The 27,097-nt window shown below is 38.1% G+C and overlaps 1 protein-coding gene and 1 pseudogene across 4 annotated transcripts in view; one reads left to right on the top strand and one right to left on the bottom strand.

The window, feature by feature from the left end:
• LOC144367644 (cytochrome P450 3A4-like) overlaps positions 1 to 27,097 on the bottom strand; it is a 165,318-nt gene that overhangs the window by 52,169 nt on the left and 86,052 nt on the right. The gene's annotated exons all lie outside the window — the stretch shown is intronic.
• The window catches only part of LOC144364805 (cytochrome P450 3A12-like), a 39,080-nt pseudogene continuing 38,863 nt past the window's right edge, over positions 26,881 to 27,097 (top strand).

Here is a 27,097-nt window from a genome sequence, read left to right on the forward strand (position 1 = left end):
TTGTTCCAGGAGTGATGGGGACAGTGAGGTGATTAGACTCACCTCTGAACTCAAGAAGCTCATCCACACAGGGATAAGATCCATAATCAGACACACTACAGTAGCACAAATAGAATGTTAATAATGATAGTTGTGTACAAACTGAGCTTCATCAGGACAAGGGAGGTACAACTAAGTCTTCCTAGAGGATTCACAAAAGGTGATCTTGACCTTGACAGTATTTTGTCTTCTAGTATATCCAAAGTCACAAATATTTGCAGCCAAACAAACCTTGGTGGATACAGGAGAGATCCTTTCTCCCCCAGCTGCCCTGTATCCTCCTGGGAGCAGCACCTTCTTGGATGAACAGTTGGAGTTGTGACTCCAAACTCTTGCTTTGTCTGCTCATTGCACTAGCTCAACATTTGGAATTCAATTCTGTGGCAGGCAGTTGGAGGGACTCCTTCAGGAGCTTGGAATGCCAGAACTGCCCTGCTACTTACTCTTTCAAATTGATAAACTTTCTCTTCTCTGATTCCAGTCTTATGTTTTTCACCAACACATCTCCATACTGGTTGATGATGGGGAATATCTACACACAAAACACAAGATCACCCATAGTTAAGTGAGGAGACTCAGTCCACAACGCTATAGCTTTCCCAGGATGAAGAAGTATGAGGCATTTATAATGAATCTCACTACATTTCTTCTAAAACATAATGACAAAAGACTATTTTTAGAAAGTTCAAATTCAGAGGACTGTCCGTTTGAAAGGGACTACTATCTCTCTCACTTTCTACGCATACCCAGATTAATCTTTTAAGTTTCCAATGAAAAGTCTTCCTATTTTATTACTTCCTTGAGTTTTCCACTGGTGAAGATTGGAGACAGAAGTGTTCTAATTCTCTTCCATTCTTCATCCTCAGATTCGGTGATGGTTTTTTTCATTAATCTCACTGGAACAAAATTCTAAGTTCAAAGAAAAAGAGATTTTGTCTACATAAATGTGGAGGTCTCCACAGTTGCAAAAATTTGTTAAACAAGCTTTATTTATTTAAAAAATGTTTAGTGTGTGATAATAGAAAAAGAACATCTGTACTTAAGCCTAATGATGGGCAAGATTGACATCAAACCTACTAAAACCAGTGGGGAATGTGATAGTAGGAGAAAATTTGATTCCATTTTGTTTTATGACTTCATCCTGTAAAACAACCATGCCAAGTAGAAGAGTCATGACTGGGGCAAGATGTTCTTTTCCTTTTGCTATAGAAACTTTTGTGAACATGGAACCACCTAATGGGGTATTGTTTCTGTAACTAGGATAACAGGGCTCTGTTTCTCTAACTGGGGTGTCTGGGCTAACTGTGATTGGTTAGGCTTCCCTCTGCTTGACTACACTGTCCCGCTTCTGTAACCTGGCTTGCTTGCATTGGCTATACCCCCTGAACATCCCTTTTGCAGTTTTCAGACTTATAAGCAGTGCCCTTGCAATTGTTCAAGGATGATAGGGGAACAGCTTTATCTTCTGGTCAGACACCACCAGTGTGCCTCAATAAAGGCTTGATTCAATTATATGTGCGTGGTCTGGAAGTCAGTTTATGAAACCCTGGGATGAAGCTTTAACTATAACATTTGGGGGTTCACCCTGGATCCATTTCTTCCCGACCCTCATGCCAAATTTGCCTCCAACGATGGGCCTTTGTACCTCAGCAGCAGAGTAGAGGGGAGCTACTGAGAGACACTCCACAGTCTCACTCCAATCCATCCTAGGACGCTCTGAAAAGCCTCCTGCTGGCTGTTAGTTCTGGTGAGTCAACTCTTCTCTGGGGGAAAAGATCAGATTGGACGCAGTTGCTTACACCTTCCCCAGGACAGAACAAGATGTTGTCACTGTCTCCCTGGAGGTCTCCCTGTGTGACCTCATCTGTCTGTATCTGGGGCTCACTGGAGGCCTCGCTGGGAGGTCTCATCTGTCTGGGGGCAGGAGGAGACATAGTCTCTGTCCCACTGGAGGTCTCCCTGCAGGGCCTCATCTTTCTGGGGGAAGGACAGAACATGGACTCTGCCCCATTAGAGGTCTCCCTGTGTGACCTCAGTGATTGTTGCTTGTCCTGTGTCTGTTCTGCTGTTTGTCATTTCTCCAGTGTCTTCTGCTGTTGGTCATTTGTCCATTGTCAGTTCGCTGGCCATTTGTTCTGTTTGTAGGGTCTCTGCGCCATTAGAGGTCTCTCTGGGTGACCTCAGCTGTTGTTGCTTGTCCTGTGTTTGTTTGGCTGTTTGTCATTTCTCCAGCATCTTCTTGCTGTTTGTTATTTGTCCCGTGTCTGTTCGTTGGCAGTTTGTCCTGTTTGTCTATCTGAGTGTTGCGCTTTCCTTGTTCTTGTAACCACTCTTCTTTCAACAGGACTCCTTCACTCCACTGACATCAGAGACAAGAAAGCACTACAGAGATCTCTACCTGGACCCCTTTAACTTGTTTTTTAAAAAATATTCAGGAAATTTTCTGTTGGTTGGTTTTTGTTTGCTCCCTTTGTGTCCTGTGTTAATTTCTACCTCAGGTGGTTTCTAATGGGAATAAAATGATTTATCTGTGGTCACTACAGCTTGTATTAAAATGTAAAGTGCTGCCAACAGGACTAAAAGAATTGTCAAAAGTAAAAGCTAAAGGTAAAAATAAAAGCATTCTAGAGATTGTCTTCATTTAGGAACTAGGCCAGGTGGCCAACTGAGTAAATCATGTCAGTTTCTATAGAGGACAGATTAAAACTAAAGTGTTTTATAAAACTATTATTCCTAAATTGTGGAATAAAAAGCATAATTTTGTTTAGAAATTTGGCTTTTGTCTCTCAGTATTTGCAAGCATAAATAACTCCCAACTATTAAAAAATGGTCTAAAAATTTTTCAATGTCAGGCTAAAAGTTGGTGGCCACTATGCAAGAAACCAGAAAAACCAGTTTAAAATGAGACCCCAACCTGGGGGACTCTCCCAAGGAGACCAATGGAGCTGTGTCTTTGGGAAGTTCCTCCAAAAAAAAAGCCCCCTTTATTGGTCTATGTTCCCTCAACTCTTCTCAGTTTTTATGAACAGAACCCCCTCAGGAAAAAGGTTAGAAAGCTTTTGAAATTCTGTATTTGTTAAATTCATAATTTTGATCCAATACACTTAGGTTAATGTTTTTCTAATTAAACTCTGCTTTATTCTAAGGCCAAATTACAAGAGTTAACTCTCAATCTAATAGGTTTTTTAAAAAAATAAGCTAAAAGTTTTCGTTTGTCTGTTTGCTTTGTGTGGGTGCACTGGTGTACAGTCTGGGAGGAGGAGGTTCTGCACAGTGATTAGTTCCTGTGTATTGAGAGGAGAAGCTTGGCCCGGTGGGAACAGCTCCACCTACTGAAAGAGAAGTCAATAAAAATCTAAGATTGCATTTATTTTTTTATCTGAGTTTATTTTTCATTTTCATTTTTTAATTTTTTTTAATTTTTTAAATTTTTTTAATTTTAATTTCAATTTTTTAATTATCTTTTTACTTTTTCTTTTTTTCTATGTTTTTCTATTGTCTTTTCATTTTTTTTCAACTTCCTTATTCCCCCTTCCTTGAATTATACCTGCTTACTCTCATGCTATTTAGTTACTTTTTCTCTTCCCTTCTAATACCTTTTCTCCCAAGCATCAAATAAATTTATAGAAGTAAACAGTAACTCAGCAGTCAAACAGAACAAGAAGTAACATGAGTAGCATAAAAAAGGAAGGAAGAAAAGGAGTACAAACAATGAGGGACAGCCTAAATATTCAGGAGGACCTAGAGTCATCAGAAAAATGGCCAAATAAAGAACTTAAGGAATATCTTAGACAGATGGAATGGAATCTGAAAGAGGATATGAGACAGCAAATTAAAACAGTGAAAGAACACATTGAAAATGAATTACATAATCAGATAAAAGAAGCATAAAGCATCTTCATCAGGAAATAGAGATTATAAAAAAAAATCAAACAATAATTCTAGAAATGAAGAAAACTATAAACCAAATTAATAACTCAAATGAGAGTATCACTAACAGAGTGAAGCAAATAGTAGCCAGAATGTCAGATAATGAAGACAAAATATATCATCTTGAAAAGAGTCAAGCAAACTCAGAAAGGCTGGTACAAAATCATGAGAAAAACATCCAAGAGATATGGAATAACATAAAAAAACAATCTTAAGACTCATCGGGATAGAGGAAGGTATAGAGGCTCAATCCAAGGGAGTGAGAAGCCTACTGAATGAAATTATTATAGAAAACTTTCCAGAAATAATAAAGGAAACGGATATACAAATTGTTGATGCATACAGGACACAGAGAATACAAAATTAGAGTAGACCAATGCCAAGACACATTGTTATGAAGATATCCAAAATACTGAACAAAGAGAAAATATTAAAAGCTACAAGAGAAAGGAAGCAGATAACATTCAGGGGTAAACCAATAAGGTTAACAACGGATTTTTTCATCACAAACGCTGAAAGCAAGAAGATCCTGGAACAACGTATTTCAAACACTAAAAGACAATGGATGCCAACCAAGAATTCAGTATCCAGCAAAATTAAGCATCAGATACGACAATGAAATAAAAATCTTTCATGATAAACAAAAGTTAAAAGAATTTGCAGCCAGAAAACCAACACTGCAAAGCATCTTGAGCAAAACACTATACGAGGAAGAATAAAACACAATAACCAAAACCAACAGTGGGAAGTACCTCAGTAAAGACAGAGAGTGGGGGAAAGCTAATCATGGAGAAACAAACTAAATTAAAAAAAAAGATAAATAATCACACATGGCTGAAAGTACAAACAATATATCAATAGTAACTCTAAACATTAATGGCTTAAACTCTCCAATAAAGCAACATAGGCTGGTAACATGGATTAAAAAAACAAATCCAACATTATGCCGCCTCCAGGAGGCACATATGATTGGAAAAGACATACACAGGCTGAAGGTGAAAGGTTGGGAAAAAATATACCACGCACACAGTCCTCGTAAGCAAGCGGGGTAGCCATTCTCATATCAAATAAAATCGACTTCAAGACTAAGTTAATCACAAGGGATAAGGAAGGACATTATATACTGTTAAAAGGAACCATTCACCAACAAGACATAACAATTATCAATATTTACGCACCAAATAAGAGTGCTGTGACATTCATAAAACAAACTCTCCTCAAGTTCAAAAATCAAATAGACCACAACACAATAATTATGGTTGACATCAACACACCTCTCTCACCACTGGACAGATCCTCCAAACAAAAGTTGAATAAAGAACCTATAGAACTCAATATCACAATCAATAACCTAGACTTAAATGATATATATAGAATATATCAACCATCATCAAGTGGATATACTTTTTTCTCAGTAGCACATGGATCCTTCTCAAAAATAGACCATATATTATGCCATAAGGCAATCCTCAGTAAATATAAAGGGGTGGAGATAATACCATGCATTTTCTCTGATCATAATGGAATAAAACTGGAAATCAATGATAAAAGAAGGAAGGAAAAATTCTACATCACATGGAAAATGAACAATATGTTACTGAATGATCAATGGGTTAGAGAAGACATGAAGGAGAAAATAAAAAAATTCTTAGAGATAAATGAAAATACAGACACAACATATCAGAATCTATGCGACACAATGAAAGCAGTTTTAAGAGGGAAATTAATCACCTGGAGGTCATTCCTCAAAAAAAGAAGAAAAACAAATAAATGAGCTCACACTTCAACTCAAAGCCCTAGAGAAGGAAGAGCAAAACAACAGGAAATGTAGCCGAAGGCAAGAAATAATTAAAATAAAAGTGGAAATCAACAAAATTGAAACAAAAGAAACTATTGAAAAAATTGACAATACTAAAAGTTGGTTCTTCAAAAAAATAAATAAGATCGACAGACCCTTATCCATGCTAATGAAGAGAAGAAGAGAGAGAACTCAAATTACTAAAGTATGGGATAAAAAAGGCAATATCACAACAGATGCTACAGAAATACAGAAGACAATTAGAAATTATTTTGAAAACTTATATTCCAATAAAATAGAAGACAGTGAAGATATCAATAAATTTCTTAAGTCATATGATTTGCCCAGACTGAGTCAGGAGGATACACACAATTTGAACAGAACAATATCAATGGATGAAATAGAAGAAGCAATCAAAAGTCTACCAACCAAGAAAAGCCAGGACCGGATGGGTATACAGTAGAGTTTTACAAACTTTTAAAGAAGAATTAATACCAATACTTTTCAAGTTATTTCAGGAAATAGAAAAAGAGGGAGCTCTTCCAAATTTATTCTATGAGGCCAACATCACCCTGATTCCAAAACCAGACAAAGACACCTCAAAGAAAGAAAACTACAGACCAATATCTCTAATGAACCTAGATGCAAAAATCCTCAATAAAATTCTGGCGAATTGAATACAAAAACACATCAAAAAAATTGTGCACCATGATCAAGTAGGATTCATCCCTGGGATGCAAGGATGGTTCAATATACGGAAATCAATAAATGTTATTTACCACATCAATAGACATAAAGATAAGAACCATATGATCATCTCGATAGACGCAGAAAAAGAATTTGACAAAGTGCAGCATCCCTTTATGTTAAAAACATTAGAAAAACTAGGGATAACAGGAACTTACCTCAACATTGTAACAGCTATCTATGCTAAACCTCAGGCTAGCATCATACCGCATGGAGAAAAATTGAAGGCATGCCCTCTAAAATCTGGAACAAGACAGGGATGCCCTCTCTCACCACTTCTATTCAATATAGTTCTCGAAATACTGGACAGAGCAATTAGACAGACAAAAGAAAGGCATAAAGGCATAAAAATAGAAAAAGTAGAACTTAAATTATCACTATTTGCAGATGATATGATTCTATACCTAGAAGACCCAAAGGTGTCTACAAAAAACTACTAGAACTAATTAATGAATTCAGCAAAGTGGCATGATATAAAATCAACACGCATAAATCAAAGCCATTTCTGTATATCAGGGAGAAAATTTCTGAAACGGAAATGAGGAAAAACATCCCATTCACAATATCCTCAAAAACAGTAAAATACTTGGGAATCAACCTAACAAAAGAGGTGAAAGACTTATACAATGAAAACTCAAGAACCCTAAAGAGAGGAATAGAAGAAGATCTTAGAAGACGGAAAAATATACCCTGTTCATGTATAGGCAGAACTAACATCATCAGAATGGCTATATTACCAAACGTTGTCTATAGGTTTAATGCAATGCCAATCAAAATCCCAATGGCATTTCTTGTAGAAATAGATAAAGCAATCATGAAATTCATATGGAAAAATAAAAGACCCAGAATAGCAAAAGCATCTCTAAGAAGGAAGTGTGAATCAGGCTGAATAGTGATACCAGATTTCAAACTATACTACAGAGCAATAGTAACAAAAACAGCATGGTACTGGTACCAAAACAGGAGGGTGGACCAATGGTACAGAATAGAGGACACAGAGACTAATTCACAAAGTTACAACTATTTTATATTTGATAAAGGGGCTAAAAGCATGCAATGGAGGAAAGATAGCATCTTCAACAAATGGTGTTGGGAAAACTGGAAATTCATATGCAACAAAATGAAACTGAATCCCCTTCTCTTATGATGGCCAAAAATTAACTCAAAATGGATCAAGGAGCTTGATATCAAATGAGAGACTCTGTGAATTATTGAAAAAAACGTTGGCTCCGATCTACATATTGTGGGGTTGGGCTCCAAATTTCTTAATAGGACACCCATAGCACAAGAGTTAATAACTAGTATCAACAAATGGGACTTACTTAAACTGAAAAGTTTTTTTCTCAGCAAGAGAAACAATAAGAGAGGTAAATAGTGAGCCTACAACATGGGAAAAAATTTTTACTCCTCACACTTCAGATAGAGCCCTAATATCCAGAGTATACCAAGAACTCTAAAAATTAAACAATATGGTAACAAATATCCCAATCAACAAATGGACCAAGGACCTGAACAGACACTTCTCAGAGGAGGACATACAATCAATCAACAAGTACATGCAAAAATGCTTGCCATCTCTATCAGTCAAATAATTGCAAATCAAAACCACTCTAAGATACCATCTCACTCCAGTAAGACTGGCAGCCATTATGAAGTAAAACAAGAAGTGCTAGTGAGGATGTGGAGAAAAAGGTACACTTGTATATTGCTGGTGGGACTTCAAATTGGTGTGGCCAATTTGGAAAGCAGTATGGAGATTCCTGGGAAATCTTGGAATGGAACCACCAATGACCCAGCTATTCCACTTCTTGGACTATTCCCTGAAGCCCTTAAAAGAGCCTACTAGCAGGGATTCTGCCACATCGATGTTCATAGCAGCACAATTCATGATAGCTAGACTGTGGAACCAACCCAGATGCCCTTCAATAGATGAATGGATAAAAAAATGTGGCATTTATACACAATGGAGTATTACTCTGCACTGAAAAATGACAAAATCATGGAATTTGCAGGGAAATGGATGGCATTAGAGCAGATTATGCTAAGTGAAGCTAGCAAATTCCTAAAAAACAAATTCCAAATGTCTTCTTTGATATAATGAGAGCAACTAAGAACAGAGCAGGGAGGAAGAGTAGGAGGAAAAGATTAACATTAAACTGAGACATGAGGTGGGAGGGAAAGGGAGAGAAACGGGAAATTGTATGGAAATGGAAGGAGACCCTCATTGGTATAAAAAATTACGTATAAAAGGTTGTGATGGGAATGGGAAAAAAACAAGGAGAGAAATGAATTACAGTAGATGGGGTAGAGAGAGAAGATGGGAGAGGAGGAGAGGGGGGATAGTAGAGGATAGGAAAGGTAGCAGAATACAACAGTCACTAATATGGCATTATGTAAAAATGTGAATGTGTAACCAATGTGATTCTGCAATCTGTATTTGGGGTAAAAATGAGTTCATAACCCGCTTGAATCTAATGTATGAAATATGATATGTCAAGAGCTTCGTAATGTTTTGAACAACCAATAAAAAAGGAAAAAAATAAAAATTACAATATTATCCTACATTACAAAGTCTAGATTTTCCTTTAAAAGCTAACCTTGGTTAATATAAAAATATCAATAAAAGTGTGGTATAAGGCTCAGCCTCCCACCTTACAGCATGTCAGAATAACATTAAAGTAGACCACATTTCAGTTAATTTAAAGTTATATTCAAATATTAATTTTATTAGAAATACTACTGCAATATCAAATAAAAATATATAATATATAATTCAGCCAAGGTTCAAAATTATATACAAGCTATATATGTTATTTCTATTATTAATTTCACTTTGTATTTTCATTATAACTAAAAAAAGTGTGACCACTACACTTAGAACAACAAAGAGACTTTTACTGTGACAGTGTCTGATTAACACAAGAGAGAGAGAGAGAGAGAGAGAGAGAGAGAGAGCAACAGAGAAAGAGATTGAGAAAAATGTAAGAGAGAGAGAGAGAGAGAGAGAGAGTGCAACAGAGAAAGAGATTGAGAAAAATGTAAGAGAGAGAGAGAGAGAGAGAGAGAGAGAGAGAGAGAGAGAGAGAGAAGAAAAAGAGAGAGGAAAAAAGTGAGAGGGAGAATGAGAGACAGGGAAAGTGAGAAAAAGGAGAGAGCAAGAGAAGAGGACCTAGCAAGAGAAAGATTTTATAGCCAACATCTAATGGAGTTCCTGGGTCTGCAAGCTGCCTTGTTGATATGCAGTGATTGGATCATACAGTAGAAGCTAAGGTGTCATCTCTGCCTTCAGGCAGATCTTCAGCATTTCATAAATTAATAAATAAAATGAGGATACTGTGTTATGTAAAAATTAACTGTAAAGTTATAAAGATTAAAGTTAAAGCCCAGCTTTCTTACTTTAAAACTGGTAAAACTGACTTGCTGGATGTTTAAGGCCAAACTTAAATATTAAGGTTAAAACAAAGGGGCCAAAAAAAAACAACAACCAATATTTGGCTCTTGTCCTCTTAGTCAGCCTGAACCCAGAACAGGGGGAAAAGCTTTGCAATTCCAGGCCACATAACCTCCCAATAAGGGAAATTAATGAGACCCCTGGAGAACAAAAAGCCAATGAATGTGCATGCTGCAGAAGAGGAGGGTCATTGAAAAAGGGAGACATGCCTAATGCTTCCAAGGGAAGTCATATGATAAGCAAAATCTTGATCCATCCTAATGCAGATGACACTAAAAATAGCTAAAATGCTACTCACACGTTCCCCAAGAATGTCCTCCAAGAAAATTCAGCTGACTCTTATCAATAGATAGAAACAAGGTCAGTTTAACCAGCTTGGTATTAAACATCTAGCAAAAACAGTTAAAAAACAAAGCACAGCCAATCCTGGGCATTAAAAAAAACAACAGTTATTTTAATGCAACTTAAAATGTACACTTGTGTTAACATCCTTCAAAATGAGTAAGACTGGAGACAACAGAAGGGAAATTCTTAAGCAAAAATGCATGATAACTACCATAAACATTGCCAGAAGTTTTTCTTCAGTTTAAGGCCTAAAGATCTTCCTTACCTCCTACACAGATAGATATAATCAGTGTTTGTTAATATAACTAGTTAGCCCTAAGTAATAAAAGAATCTTTACTGAACACAGAGGTCATGCCAAAAAGGTATTTTTATAAAAATAAGATGACATTAACTAATTTAACTAAATGTTGTGTCTATATTCCTGATAATTCTGACAATGTTAAAGATTTATGTTCCCACAAAAAAGTGCCTTATTAGGCTTTGTTAGGCCTTGTGTGGGGACAATTTTTCAGGTCTTCCATTTTTTGGTAAATAATTATTAATTTCTGTCATTTTCATGATATTCATGGACAGGTTCCAGATGCTACAACTGCTATTTTGTATTAATCTTACTTTAGAACTCATGTCTTTTTGTTTCTCTCATAGAAGTGCCCACCCCAGGTAAACTTACATCCTGTTCTTTCTGAGCCAGATTTTTACCATGGACTCCTTGACCCACTCACTTTCTAAAAAGGGACTCCAAACTGCTTGCCCACTGCACATCGCCCCCTTTCAGCTGGGAGTAGCAAGAACGGTGGTCATTGCCCTTTTCCCTCAAAGCAGTTGGAGGTCCCTAATATTAGAGGAAAAAATTAAGGTCAATATAGATGTTCACCAGTATGTCTAGCTCAGAAAGATGTACCTGGAAAACTACTCCCAAGATTACACTGGGTGACCTCCCAGAAAGTCAATAATTCTGAACTATGTAACCTTCTATTTTGATGGAGTAAAGGGAAAAAAACTCCTGGACTTATTAAAAGGCCAGGTCCCACTGATTTATCAACACAGACTGGCTGCCCCCATTTTAGTTCCTCTCCTGGCTGGATCTTCTGCATTAGGAACTACAACTCTTATCACAGGCTCTAAAAATTTTAAGGTCCTCAGCCATCAAATATATATAAAAGTAAACTTCAGGTGATTGGTTCCAAAACTTATTCTCCTGGTCCTCTTGGATGATTACCATCATTTCAGCCATAGTTAGGCCTCTAGTCCTTCTCCTGATTGGTATTACTGTAGGACCCTGCCTCTTAAAAACCCGCCTAAATCATATACACAAATATGTAGGTGAGGTCAGACTCATGGTCTTGTGAGCCCAGTATAGTCCCTAAGACACAGAAGGATGGAAAAAACTGAGGCCTAATGATGTGCAAGATTGATTTCAAACCTAATTAAACCAGTGGAGAATGTGATAGTAGAAAAATAACACCTGGAATTATGCCTAATTATGTGCAAGATTGACATCAAACCTACTAAAACCAGCAGGGAATGTGATAGTAGGAGCAAATGTAACTCCATTTTGTTTTATGACTTCATCCTGTAAAACAAACATGCCAAGTAGAAGAGTCATGCCTGGGGCAAGATGTTCTTTTCATTTTGCTATACAAACCTTTAAGAACACAAAACTACCTAATAAGGTATTGTTTCTGTAACTAGGGTAACAGGGCTCTGTTTCTGTAACTGGGGTGACTGGGCTAACTGTGATTGGCTAGGCTTCCCTCCGCTTGACTGAACTGTACTGCTTCTATAACCTGGCTTGCTTGCATTGGCTAGAACCCCTGAACATCCCTTTTTCAGTTTTCAAACTTATAAGGAGTTCCCTTGCAATTGTTTGGAGCTGATCAGGGAAACAGCTTTATGTTCTGGTCAGCCACCACAGGTGTGCCTCAATAAAGACTTGATTCGATTATACGTGAGTGGTCTGGAAGTCAGTTTATAAAACCCTAGAATGAAGCTTTAACTATAACATCAACTGCCTACTAGGTAGCTAGGTCTATGTCAGACACTCAATAGTATTTATTCCAAATGCCTAACCACCTGAGAGTTTGGAAGAGACACCTAGGTACCTCACATCATTTTTGGACTTTATATTCCAACCCTTGTTTAGATGTAAAATTTCCCTTGGTTGGAAGCTTTTTCCATGCGAATAGACAGAAAGAAGACCTAAGAAGACCTAGTACAACCCTCAGGGCTATTGCAAAGCAGAAATGGGTTGGTGACAGATACCAGATGTTCTTGGTCAATGGTATGTTACGTAAGACCAGTTCTGTCTTTACATTCATTTACAGCATAAGCATCTTCATAAAGGGGTGCTTATATATGGTAATTTTAAAAATAATATTTGAAACTTAAAAGATTTTGTCTACATAAATCTCCCAGCTAATGTTAGAGGAAAAGAAAAACAAATAAATAAAAGACATATAGATAAAACCACAAGTTATTAGTGAAAGTTCTTTCAATATTTTCTACAAGGGCAGAGGAGTGCTGAGGGCCATTACCAAGTAGGAATGACACATCGAAATCCTTGCCAGCGTACCCCATGTTAAATGGACTTGCCTTGGAAATTTGCTGCGACCTTGCTTCTGTGTTTGAGAAAGGTGACCCTGCTCAATCACCAGGGTGGATCCAGGATTAGGATGTATCTTGCAGGAAGTATCCCTGTCCTTGGGTTTAGGGCGTGACAATAGGAGTTTTAGGGAAGTTGGAGGTTGGAGATTATTCCTGCTGGGAGTAGGGCATGCCTGCTGCCTGAGTTCCCGCTGAGTTCTCCTGGAGAGAAAGTATTTAGGACTTGAATTGTGCAGGAGATGGGGATTGCCCCCGAACCTGTGTGGAGGCGGTGTGAGATCAGGAATAAAGAATTGCTGTTTGTACCTACAAAGCTGTGTGGTGGCTAGTGATTCTGTGCCAAGCCGAGACATTGGCATTTGGCAGAGGAGGAAAGGAAGATAATTCTATTTTTCACCTGGGAGCTAACCCAACAAAGCAAAATCCTTGAAATTTATTTCCATCATATAAAATATATTTTTGTATTAAAATATATGCTTCCAGCCAGGCACAGTGGTCATGCCTGTAATCCCAGCAGCTCAGGAGTCTGGGACAGGATGATCACATGTTCAAAGCCAGCCTTGGCAACGGTGAGGTGCTAAGCAATTCAGTGAGACCCTGTCTATAAATAAAGTGCAACATAGAACCAGAGATGTGGCTCAGTGGTTGAGTGCCCCTGAGTTTAATGTTCAGTCCCACCATACCCAAAAAATAAATATATGCTTCCAGCACTCATTCACTTTAAAAATTTAAGAGATTAGAAACAGAGTGAAATTTCTTCAACTTGACAAAGAGATTCTACAAAAAATTCATTTTCAGCTAACCATACACTTACTGGTGGCAAACTGAATGCTTTCTTCCAAGCATCAGGAAAAACTCTACAATGTCTGCTCAGTCATATTCAGAAAGACATGTAGAAACGTTCATCTGAGTGTAGATTAGTGATTTGGACATGTTGGGAGGTAAATAGAGGCTGGATTTGGGCAGTGTGGAATATGTGTATTATTGAACATAGCAGCAAATCCTATTATCATCCACAATTATCATACACTAATCAAAGTTTTTAAAACTTTTTTTGTGATACTGAGGATTGAACTCCAGACTTTGTGCCTGCGAGGCAAGCACTCTACCAACTGAGCTAAACCCAGCCCCAAAAGTTTTTAAAAAGTGAAGATAGAGATTGTATGGGAATCCACACACACACACACACACACACACACACACACACACACACACACACACATTAGCCTCATCTAAAATTGGGGTAAACTTTGGAAAATTAAAGTCTATATCTTCAAAATAAATGTTACTGTCATGGCTCTTATTAAATCTCACACTGGAATTCCCAGCTAATGTCAGAGGAAAAGAAAAACAAATAAATAAAAAGCATACAGATAGGATTTTCTCTATTTGTAGGTGCAAACGTTGACCAATGTGGTCAACACACAAGAAACCAGGCACATTTCTAAGGTTAATGAAGAATTGGTGGAAACACATTAAAAACACAATCTAAATCTGCACAAATGTAGGCATGTGATTCATTTGCCCAAAGCTGCACACTCATACATATAGGCACACAAAACAGGAAAAATAAAAATAAAAAGCCTAGATTGTATCAATTTCCTGTTACTATAGAAATAGGAACTTAATAAATTTATAGTCATGTAACAAATTATCATTGGGTAAAACAGAATAAATTATACATGAAACTGCTTGATAACTCTTTTGACAAGGAATGCCCTCTGAATCTATAAATATCTCAGGATAAAATTGAGTTAATAAATAAATAAATGTTACTTTGAATTAGTCAAAGTGGAACAAAGGGAAGGGTTAGGGGATGAGAAAAGGAAAGACTGTAGAATGAATCACACACAACTTTCCTATCTTCATATATGAATACACAACTAGAAAAACTCCATATTATGTCCAAACACAGGCTAGGGAAATTGTACGTCATGTATGTATAATATATCAAAATATAATATATCAAAATACATTCTAGTGTCATGCATAACTGAAAAGAATAAATTAAAAACTTAAATATAACTAATTAAATGTGAAAATGTTGAAAAGTGAATGCTTACCCACCAGTTAGTGAAGACAGAATAACATTCTTTGATGAACACTATTTTGATAGTGCTTGGCTCCTTAATAAACAAAACAGGCTGTTGACCATCATATATGCTGTGTTAGAAAAATAGGGCTAATTAAATCTAACAGGTCAGATTCTGCAGCAGGAATCCAGACTTTGATCCTGATGTTACCTATTCTACCTGCCTAGTTATACAATACATAGCAACATGAAGTTCTGGTAGGGGATTCTGACCACAGAAGCCACTGCAGTCTTCATAGCATAAAGAGTAATGTAGGTAAAGTAGGTAGAAAGATATCATAATTAAAAATAGCATTGGAACACTTGTTAAATCTAGATGGTGAATACAACAGTATTGCATACACTACTTTCCATAACTTATTTATTTATTATTTATTGTAATCATTGGTGGACAGAATGCCTTTATTTGTTTATTTTCATATGGTGCTGAGGATCAAACCCAGCGCGTCACACATGCTAGGCAAGTGCTCTGCCACTGAGCTACAGCCTCTGCCCATAGTCTCCATAACTTTTTACATAGCCAAATATAGGTTTGTGAAAAAAATTGAAGGCAGACAATTGAATAACTTCTCACAGTTATTAAGTTTTTCAAGTGGTAGCTAAAATGGGGGATTTGGAGATCCAGTGGGGCATGTTGTATCCTTGGACCACATGTTGTGTCTTTGGGCCATGTCAACTGAGCAGAATACTCTGGCCAGGCCTGTGGCTTTCTGGGGATTAATGAGAGAAGATGGAGAAGAAGAGTCAATGTCTTCTACTACTATTTTAAGTGGAGACCAAAATGATTACATGTCTTCTATGGTTCCCACCAACCCTCCACCAGCTCTAAAAGAGAATACTTGCTTTAGTTAGCGGAGGCCACCCTCCAATATAAACCCTATCACTTCACCAGGGAACTCACTGGGGTACCTACATCATATGTCTGGTCTTAACATCAAATGGATGAAGAAGAGAAACAAATGCTTCATTGAAAAGTCAACACTGAAAACTTAAAAATGGCATATGAGCAAAAATAATGATGACAATAAAAAAGAGAAAGAAAGTTAAGGAAATAAAAAAAATCTAAGCAGAAATGGTTTCCCATCTGCTTCCCAGTACCTCCCAGTCTTTTGTTCAAAATCATACATTAAATCTGATATTTAAATAAGAGAATTTGTCTTTAAATTAAAAAGGAAATCAATGGAGGAAAGAGATGATGCCATAAATTTATAAGCCCATGATTTTAAAAAGCAATTCTCAAATAATACATTTTATTTATCTAAAGGGGTCAAAAAGAAAGAAAAATGGGGAAGATAGGAATAACCAGGCATTAAACACAAAGTAAGGCTGGAGACTCTGGGTCATCAAATTAGGAGAAAAGCCAACACATGCAACATTCTCAACCTAAGTCAGAGTGTAGACCCAGACTCCTAGTGACATGCAGAACCTTAGGCAGGTCAAGCCTCCAAGGACTTTGCAGCACAGAGGGTTGCATCCAAATACTCAGGGCTGAGGTTGTCCTCATGCTTTGGGGCACCACATCATAACAAGTCTACCAAAGAGAAATTTCCAGAATACTCACTCCCATTTTATTCATACTTTTTATAATATTCTGTGTCAAAATTAGACAAACCCTAGGAAGAAGAACAAAATAAAATTACATTATTGTTGCAAATGTACTGACATTGCATCAAATGACCCAAATCCCATGAAATCAGGCTTGTTGTTCCTAACAGGTGGTTAGAGATAAGCTCTTATTCAGAAGATTCTAAGAAGAAAAGAGAAAATATGCAATGTTTGAAATAAAATATGTAAAGTCACTTGAATTTTCTCTATTATACATAATAAACCAATTCCCCTTGTCTATGAATACAACATGCTTCTCTTCTGCAATATTTCTTCTTCTACTTATGTTGTCTTAGAAATACTGGGACCTTCTGAATTATCACCTCAATGGGCACATGAGGAAACCCAGGGTGAGAAAAAGTGAGTGTTTCCCAGGGCCAGGCATGATCTTTTATCTCCTCATTGAGTATCATTTTAGTTTATCTCAGGTTTTAACTAGAATTCTAGTAGAATTAGGGACTTAAAGACACCAGCAACCTCTTCTAGCCTAGGAGATTTACGTTATCACAATCATGTTGTTGAGTAAGTGAGTGACATAGTGAGAAAATAAAATGTGGACTTGCCTTTCTATATTGTATCTCAACTTGGAAAAGGGAAGTTTCTACTTCTCTGCACATAGGACACAGATTGGTAGACACTGTCTCTGAGTTTTCACCATAGAAACTAACCATTAATCTTTCTCATGCTAAATTTCATTTGTAATATTTTAACTGTGCAAATAAAACAACCCAGAGATTTAACTGTGTCTTCCTAAAATCTGCACTGAGAAAAATAAAAACTCTGTGAGAATGCTCACAGTCTGCTGAACATAAAGTCCACAGCTTACAGTGTTGATGTGCCAGAGTCCTGAGCTTATCAACAGAAGTGAACCTGAGGCCAGGAGCAGTTGTAAACAGAGCCTCAGGGTAAATCTGACTGTGCTTTGGATGGGGCCCTCACACAGTTTTTGAAGCTTAGAAATCTTGAAATTCTCTCATGGAGCTGAATTTCTACTGATGTAACTAAGCAGATGTTTGCAACCATAAGAGGCAAAACAGGGAGCTCAAATGACACTCGCCCAGTGATAATTAAGAACAGTTCCCAAAAAAGGCAGAGGTGTTGGCCCAGAAATTCCCAGCTTCTTAAAATATCCATGTGAATAGGTCCCATATCTATAAAGTGGAAGAGAAATCCAGATCAAGGGATTGTGACTGTGTGTATATAGTGGCTCATGAGTCACTGATAAAGAATGGGAGCCATAAGCCAGGCAGGTAACATGTAGGCCATAAATAACAACAAAAACTCCAATGGCCCTAATCACATCTTCTCATCATCACCTCTCACACATTCCCTGAGAGACTCCAAAAATCATAATACTTGGCTCAGAGCAGCTAATTCCATCATTAGGCTCCCAATGCTACAGTGAATATCTGATATAAGTTCCCAAATATGAACTTGAAAATTCCTGAGCAATTCAGCCTAAATTTCTTTCAGGTCATTTTACTAACTGATGTCAGTTCAGGAAGATGACTTGATACCATCTTGTTGGCCTCTCAGTGGCTTCCAGTGGGGGCTGTCCCCACTATGGGCCTTCTTCCCTCAGTGGAGAGGAATATTCTCCCACTTTTTCATAACTCCTATGTTTGGATTTTTTTATTGCATCCCCGGTCCCTATTCTCTTTTACTTACCTGCTGTAAGAGATTAAGAACACTGGCATATGGAAAAACTGTTGAGTAAGAATAACCAGCTGGGAAGGTATATTTAAAGACATGTGTAATCTATGTCATGGATGTATGTATTAGATTAATATTCCTTCAATTGTTCAAAAAAGATGGGTCAATTTTAAACAGATTGTTTTTCACAATTACAGAATCCTAGGGTTCTATTTTGACCTTCAGAAGGAACGTGAGAAACTTACCTCAAAAAAAAATTGTACTATTGAACAGAATGAAATTAAAACATTTCCATTAATTTTAAAATGCCACTGGAGGGATAATAGATGCAACAAAAGTCTGAATACCACCCTTTACTTCAATTATTACAATCAGGTTTATATTTTCTATTTTCACATCATTATGAATGCAAACTCTCATAAAAGTGGATTTATGGTAGATGTCAAAGGTCTCCTTGGGGCAATGTCTTTTACCCTCAGTCAGAAATAACTTCTCTTTTTACCTGATCCATGAAACCAGGAATCCCAGTATTTTTTAATATTTTTTTTTAGTTGTAGGCGGACACAATACCTATATTTTATTTATTTAGTTTTATGTGGTGCTGAGGATCAAACCCAGTGCCTCACACATGCAAGATGAGCTTTTTCCCACTGAGCCACAACCCCAGCAAAGGAATTCCACTATTTAAAGGAATTCTTCTACTAGATTATTTTATTTATGCTCCTGTACTGGAATATCATAGGAAAATATTTAAAATACAAAATTGGCTTGTTAACTTCTGTCTCTTGAAGCTACCTTTAGATTTCAAATGAAGAAAGAAACAAATTTCTACACTGATGCTAACTTAACGAATAAATGTTCAAAATTTCTTGCAAGTCTTTGCTCAATAGTTTCATCATTCAGCAGTAGTTGCGTATTTCAGAGCAAAGGAATTGAGTTTATGGAGAGAGGGCTGTTTCTGTGAAAGGGAAGAGAACAGAGGGAAGAACTGAGTCTGAGCCTGTGGTAGCACCTGGGGTGCACTTTGTGCATTTTACAAATGGTGCTGGGACGTGGGAGGAGAAGCAGGAACCACCTGTTCCACAGAATACAAGCCTTCTACACATCTCTTGTACTGCACATAGAACACAAAAGATAAACAATGACACAGAAACTTGTGAAACTCCTCTTTACTCCCAGAATTCTGAAAGTTTGCAGAGGGTGCATCACTTTTCAGAAGGTGTCTGGTTGTTTTTAATCTGCCTCTACATAACTCTGGCTGATTAATCTAAGTACAAACTGAGACTCAATCAGAAGTTCATCCTCCAAATCAAATTATATCACTAAAACTCCTAGTCACAGAAATGGGGAGTTTCAAGAGGAGAGAAACTGGGACAGTTACTCACAGGTAGAGGAGCACCAGGCTGATTCCCAGGAAACCCAGGTTTCCAGGGAAAAGTTTAGTATCAGATCCATCACTACTTTCATTCCAAAATTTTCTTTGACAGCTATGTGAGCTATCTTTTTACTGGCGAAGATGCCAAGCTTGCCTTCTGTGAGCAGCTGTGAGTCAATGAAGTCAGTCTGGCATATTTATATACTGGGAAAGAAATGGAGCTGGATGTACAGCCAGTAGAAAAAATCACCTGTGCCCCACCCCCTATTGCAGAAGCCAGGTGACCCCTCCACCTTGGCAGTTGGCAGTAAGTCATGAGACATGCCCATTTTTATCTTTGAGCTAAGGTTTGTAAAAATTATTAATAAAAATTTAATCAGAGTTATCATTACGCCCAAAGGCTATTGCTTCTTATCAGAAACTCAAGTGAAACTTTGGAATTAAATTTCCTCTAAACATTTTTTGTCTCCTTGGGTTTTCTGATTACGAAATCTTTGAATTCTACCCCCAAAAAGTTATATCTAAATAACTACTCATGCACTTTCGTCTTCTTACAATGCCTTCTTGCTCAGAGAAGGCTTTTTTTAAGTATTTTTTTTAGTTGTTGATGGACTTTTTTTTCCTTCTTTCTTTCTTCCTTCCCTTATTTATTTCTATGCAGTGCTGAGAATCAAACCCAGGGCCTTACATTCTAGGCAAGCACTCTACCAATGAGTCACAGCCCCAGAAGAGAAGACTCTTAATCATCCTTCAAAATTCAGCTCAGAAAAAACTTAATCTGGTAAAGGCTTTCAACACCACCTCTTCACAAGGAACCACTTCCTCTCCTGAACAACCTCTATTTTCCCTGGAACACATTTCTCTTTTTGTTGTCCTCTTTATGTACAACATCGTTAGATTCCACGTTTGTTTAACTTTGCAGAATGTGAACTTTTCTGGAGCAGGGTCTCTGTACTATCCATTATTACACTCCTAGTCCCTAGCAGAGTTCTTTACAAAGAGCTGGTATCTGGGATGCTTGGTCCCTGAGTCAGGTGAGATTGCTGGGCCTCTGCAGGTTCTTTGCCTGTGTGTCTTTGCTGACCATTTCATCTTCCTGGTTTATTAATACAGAAAGATGATTTGTCTTGTTTGGGCCACAGCCACCTTCCCAGGACATTTAGGCTGTGTACCAGTACCCTGATGGCCAGAAGTTCCCTAAAAAACGGGGATGAACAAGATGACACTGATGGATGCACTGAGTCATGTCAATCCAAGCTACTTCCTGTGCCACCATTAAGAGATCCCTGCAGTAGCCAGAAAGTTAGACAGATTTTAGAGCAAAGAATAACCTCTGTCTCTGAAAATAATGCATGTCTATGACCAATGAGTGTGAAAGGACAAAAGAGGAGAACAGCATCCTGCACGGCCAGGTGAACCACAAATCTCTACTCACCCATCTCATGGCAGATATCACCAAAGAGAGCACATCCAGCACCAGAACCCAAAAAAAATAATCCCAGATTTTTTATTAGGCCAAGAGGTATCTGAGCAGGTGGCTCCCTGCTTTTTGGTAAATTAGGATGGAGATGAGACCCTGGGAGCTGGTTTAGGAGGAGTCTTGTAAGAACAATTGTCACTTGTGAGACTCTCAACAGATTCCTGATGCGAGTGATGTAATGTCTGAGTGTTTGGAAATTATACCAGTTCATCATCTAAAGTCTGAGTCAAATTCTTTGTCTGATTAGGCTGAGAAAGAGAGGTTTAGATAACAAAGCCTCCAAGTTTTCAAAACATAACAGAATGAGAAGACATTCAAGCTGTGCTTGTGTGCTACCTTCTCTCTTTCTTTTGACTCTGTGCCAACTGATACTCACTCTTCACCATCTGGCATGCATTCAAACAAGGAGAGATTATAGTGTCATTTGATAACTACTGACAATTAACAATCTTGAAACAGACTGAATTCAGAGGCACCCCATCTGAAATTGGGAATGACTTTCTTATGTTGAGAGTAGAAGCTGGGAGCCATGGGGCTTCCACCACTCACCCTGACAGGCACCAAAGAGGATGCAAATGGGGATTTCCTTCCTTCTGGGACAACACATATTAACTAAATCTGCATCTGTGCATTTCTTGCCCTTTTTTTCCAGATTGATTCCTCTTCAGATCAACCAAATATACACATGTATATCACCTGGCTTTTGTTTCTGTAAATTATAATTGTGTCTGTGGGATAGGTAAGGAGAAGTAATCTAACCACTCTCTCCTGGGATGATCAAACTGCATCAAGTTCAATACTCATTTTACCATATTTTGTATATTTATTATGTGGATAGGCAGCCAAATCCTGGCAGCTAGGATCAAGGCATGTCCCAGGGTTATGTTGCCAGTAACAATCTTACCATAATCCCAAATCTTTTTTATACTTTCTTTATAAACAACCTCTATGGAACTAATATAATTTCATCTTTCTTCAAATCATGTGTTTGACTACTATAATGAAATAGCCAGGGCTATTATTATTTTCCCCATCTTTTATAGCTCTGATCCTGGCTGGACTTGTTGGGACTTGTACCAACAAAGATGGGTTAGACATTTTTTTGAGAGGAAAAACGCATCCAGTGCTGGACCCAATCTATGCAGAAGTTCTTTTTCTGCAAAGGGCAATCAAAGAAGCCAAGCTTTAGCCAGGCAGGGTGGCAAACATCTGTAGTCCTAGTTGTTCAAGAGGATGAGGCTAGAAAATCACTTGAGCCCAGGAGTTCAAGGCCAGGTAACACAGGGAGAAATCATCACACACACACACACACACACACACACACACACACACACACACAGAGAGAGAGAGAGAGAGAGAGAGGCATATTCCACATGAACTTAATTTCATAGAAGGTAATATCATCAAACAGAAAAATATTTGCATACTAAAATTTTGCTGTGCATGTCTAGGAAAGTACTGGGTGCCAGAAGACTGCCCTCATGACTCTAGCATCTCCTCTACATATTTAGTGAAGCACTCACCACATACTGTAAAGATCTGATCTATATATTTAAGTATTTAGATGTTTAATTCCCAGTTATTATTCTGGTTGAAGATAGTGATAGCAAAAAATAAGGACATAGTATAAATAAGGATGGTTCAGCCACATAAAATTAACCATACAAGTATGAAAAACCTACAGTCCTTATCAATATGAATGGTTTATCTTGTTTCTTGTTTTCATATACAACAGATAAAAGTCCAATCTCAGATTACATTCAGAAAAACATCAGGCTGATATTAGTGTAAATGAGCAGGTGATCCACAAACTTAGTGATGTAAGGGTCCCAATCATTATGATATTTCCATCCTTTCATAATGGTAGCCCAAGTTGTTATTCCCATGGAAAGCCTGTCTTGACTGGAATTGTCTGACTAAATTTCTCTTGGTGTAGAGAGAGACACAGAAGTGCTCTGGAATGATTTGTGTATAAGGTTCAAATTCCACAATTTATAATAACAATTATGAAAAAATGCAAGCAAGATTGTTTATCTAACTTAGTTAAGTGCCCATTCTTCTCAGTTGGGTAAAACTTTATCTTGCTAATTTGGGGAATCAGATAATATCTAAGCATTGGTGGCTAGAAGAGGAAATAACCAACTCTTCTGGGCTAATGGATGGGAAGGTTGAGGAGCATGTCAGGTGAAAGAGACAGTTCCTCTCGTTATTGGACTCCTCCAATGTGTTTCTAACATCAGTATCACTGCAGATTGGCAGGACTGTCTGGCTACTGTTTTCAGGACTTGTGCCAAATTCTACATATAATCCAGTCAGAATCCTTGCCCTTATGAAATTTAACATTAAGGGAGAGCAACACTAATCAAATATATACACAAATAATATTAAATTGCAAATTTTATTACAAAATAAAAGAAAATTTGCTGAACTTCCCAGCAGTGTTTGACATAGGTGGTTGATGTGACAAGAGATGAGAAATTAAATCAATATATGACCCAGCTATATCATCCCCAATATTTATCCAACAGAATTAATCAGTATACTATAGCAACACATGCCTATCCATGTTTTTGGTAGCATACTTCACAAGAACTAGTTTATAGAAGCAATCTAGGTGTCCATCAACTGGATAAAGAAAATTTGGGGGCTGGGGATGTGGCTCAAGTGGAAGCACGCTTGCCTGGCATGCAGGCTGCCTAGGTTTGATCCTCAGCACCACATACAAAAAAGAAAATATGGTATATGTACTCAATGGAATTTTACTCAGCCATAAATACAAATAGAGTTACGCCATTTGCAAGAAAATTAATAGAAACAGAGAATTATTTATTCAGCTTTTTTTCTTCTGTGACTAAAGGACCCAGCTAGCACAACTGTATGGTGAGGAAAAGTTTATCTAAGGGCTCATCGTTTTAGATGTCTTATTTCATAAAAGACCAGCTCCATTCCATGGGGGCTCAAGATGAGTCAGAACATCATAGTGCAAAATTGTGGCAGAGGAAACCCGCTCACATGATGATCAGAAACAAGAGAGAGAGAGAGAGAGAGAGAGAGAGAGAGAGAGAGAGAGAGAGAGGTCTTCACTTGCCAGGTACAAATATGTACTCCAAAGCCATGCTCCTAATGAATCACTTCCTCCAGGCCCACTCCACCTGCCTAAAGTTCCCATTCAGTTAATCCAATCAGTGACTAATTCACTAATTAGGTGAAGACTATGCTATATAACCCAATCATTTCTTCTCCATACCTTTGTGCATTGTCTCACACCTCAACCTTTGGGGAACACTACATACCCAAACCATAACAGAGAACATCATACTAAGTAATATTAGCCAGATTCAGAACATCAAGGGTTCTTTGTTTTTTATCATATGTGGAAGCTAGAGAGAAATAAGGGAAAGAAAGGGAACTCAGGTAAACAGAAGAGGGACCAGTAGAGAAATGGAAATGGTGGAGGAAAAAGGGGCAGCAAAGAGAGGGATCTGACAATGAAATAGTGTATGCTATGTGCATATATGAGTATATCACAATGAAAATCACTCATCTATCTAATCATAATTCACAAATAAAAAAATTAAAACCATAAGAGAAAAAATAACTGAAACATATTAAATAAAGAAGAAAAGATATATTTGGACTCACAGTTTGAAAGATTTCAATCCATAATCACTTGGATCCATTGATTCTGGGCTGTGGTGAGGCAGATTGCCATGAAAGAAGTGCACCATGGAGCAAAGTTGCTCTCCTAATGGTGACAGGGAAGCATAAGGAGGGCAAGGTAGGGGCTAGGGATTTCATAAGCTCTTTCAGGATCTGCACCTGGTGACCTAACTCCAACTAGGCCCTAGGCTCTGTCCTCTTTACCACCTTCTGATAATGCCATAAAATTGTGAATCCATCTATGGATCATTCACAGATGAGATTAGGGAAGCTCATGATCAAATCACCTCCCCAAAATCCCCACCTCTGCACATTGCTGCACTGGGAACCAAGCTGTTAATCCTTGAACCTTTGGGAACATTCCAGAGTCAAACCACATCATGATTTTTTCTTTACCCCTTAACTCTCTCCTACTTTGTAAGTTATGAAATCAGAATCCACAGGACTTGTGGGGTTGGTTGTGTGAGATATTGGGTATGCTTAGCTCTAATTCCTCATATGACTGTAGAAGGGGATCAGTAAATATCCTTCAAATCACAGGACCTTAAGGATCACCCGCCTTTCTCTGCCTCTATGACTCTCTTGTATTTAAAAAAATTCCACCTCCACATTATTCTTTTTATCTTGCATATCATGAGAGTTCCCCAGGCCCTCCAGTTCAGCCAGAAACCAAGAACTCCTGCAGACAGGATAAAGCACATAGACAGCGTAATAGACTGGACCTTGAAGAAGACATCTGCCAAGGAGGTTCTAGCTTCAAAATTCTAAAGTGGTTTCTCAACTAGGAGTACAGAGTAAAGGGCATCATACACATGCACACAAACACATATTTGCCCACACACACACACACACACACACACACACACACACACACACCAATTTGGGGTTTTTTTTAGTAGCAGTGATTGAACCTAAGGTTGCTTAAACATCCAGCCACATCCTCAGCACACTTTAATTTTTTATTTTGAGACAGGGTCTCACTATGTTGCTTACAACCTTGCTGAATTAGCCTTCAAACCTTCAAACACATGATCCTCCTCCAGATCCCCTGGGATTACAGATGTGCATGACTGTGCCCAACACACACACATAATGTACCTCAAGCAACAATAGTGTTACTGAAAGCTCAGTCTTGTCCCTGATGTCAATTCAATAAAAATGACAGTTTTGAGAAAAGGAGAAAGTTTTATTGTTCTACTGAGCAAGGAGAAGCACAGGGGACTCCTTCTCCAGAGGCTGTGATTCTGCCCATCAGGGGGAACAGAGGGTTCCTTTTTTGTTTGTTTGTTTGCTCTTTTTTTGTAGTGGTAGATGGACAGAATGTCTTTATTTTATTTATTTATTTTTATGTAGTGCCAAGAACAGAATGCAGTGCCTTTTATATGCAAGGCAAGTGCTATGACTCAATCAAGAACAGATGGCTTTTAAAGACATAATCCATTCCAGATGTTCCCTGTGAGAGGTTCGATTCACCTGTTAATTTGGGAGATAACCATTCTTATAGCACCAGTCCTGAAGTCTGAATTACTTTGTTCCTATGGTGGGTGTATGCTCAAAGACAGATGGATAACTCAGCCTAGGATGGAAAAAAGATAATCTTGTTCCCCACCCCCAGGTTATGAAGAGAGAGAGGGAGAAGAGGAAAATAAAATCTTGTCCATAGTAAAATAAGCCTCAGTGGCAAAGCAGCCAAAGACTGTATTCAAAGAATGAAGTGGATTACTGATAAAATAGGTGAAATTTTTGTCTAAAACATTTTCCTATTTCCTGAAATAAATTGAAGAGTATTGTTAATATTTCTTCTTTAAAGGTCTTGTAGAACTTGGCTGTGTATCCATTTGGTCTTGGGATTTTCTTGGTTGGTAAGCTTCTGATGACATCTTCTATTTCATCACATGATATTATTCTGTTTAAATTGTGTATATCTTCCTGATTCAAATAGGCAAATCCTATGACTTAAGAAATTTATTGGTAGGTCCAGTGGCCTGCCGGCGTGGTAGACACATCACCCAATTGGAGGAGGGGGCAGAGCTGCCACCCGTGCCTGCAAGGTAGGCAGACCTTCGACCAACTTGTAGAATAAGCCCAGCAGCCCCTGGCATGGTAGACACATCACTCCAATTGGAGGAGGGGCAGAGCTGCCACCCACGCCTGCAAGTTAGGCAGACCTGCGACCGACCTGGAGAACAGGCCCAGGAGCCCGCCGACCTAGTTGAAAGATCACCCCATTTGGAGGAGGGGCACAGCCGCCACCTGAGCCTGCAAGGTAGGCAGACCTGCACCCTGGAGAAAAGGCCCAGCGGCCCGCCACCGTGGT

This window comes from Ictidomys tridecemlineatus, chromosome 10, assembly GCF_052094955.1.
Source record: "Ictidomys tridecemlineatus isolate mIctTri1 chromosome 10, mIctTri1.hap1, whole genome shotgun sequence".
NCBI lineage: Eukaryota > Metazoa > Chordata > Mammalia > Rodentia > Sciuridae > Ictidomys > Ictidomys tridecemlineatus.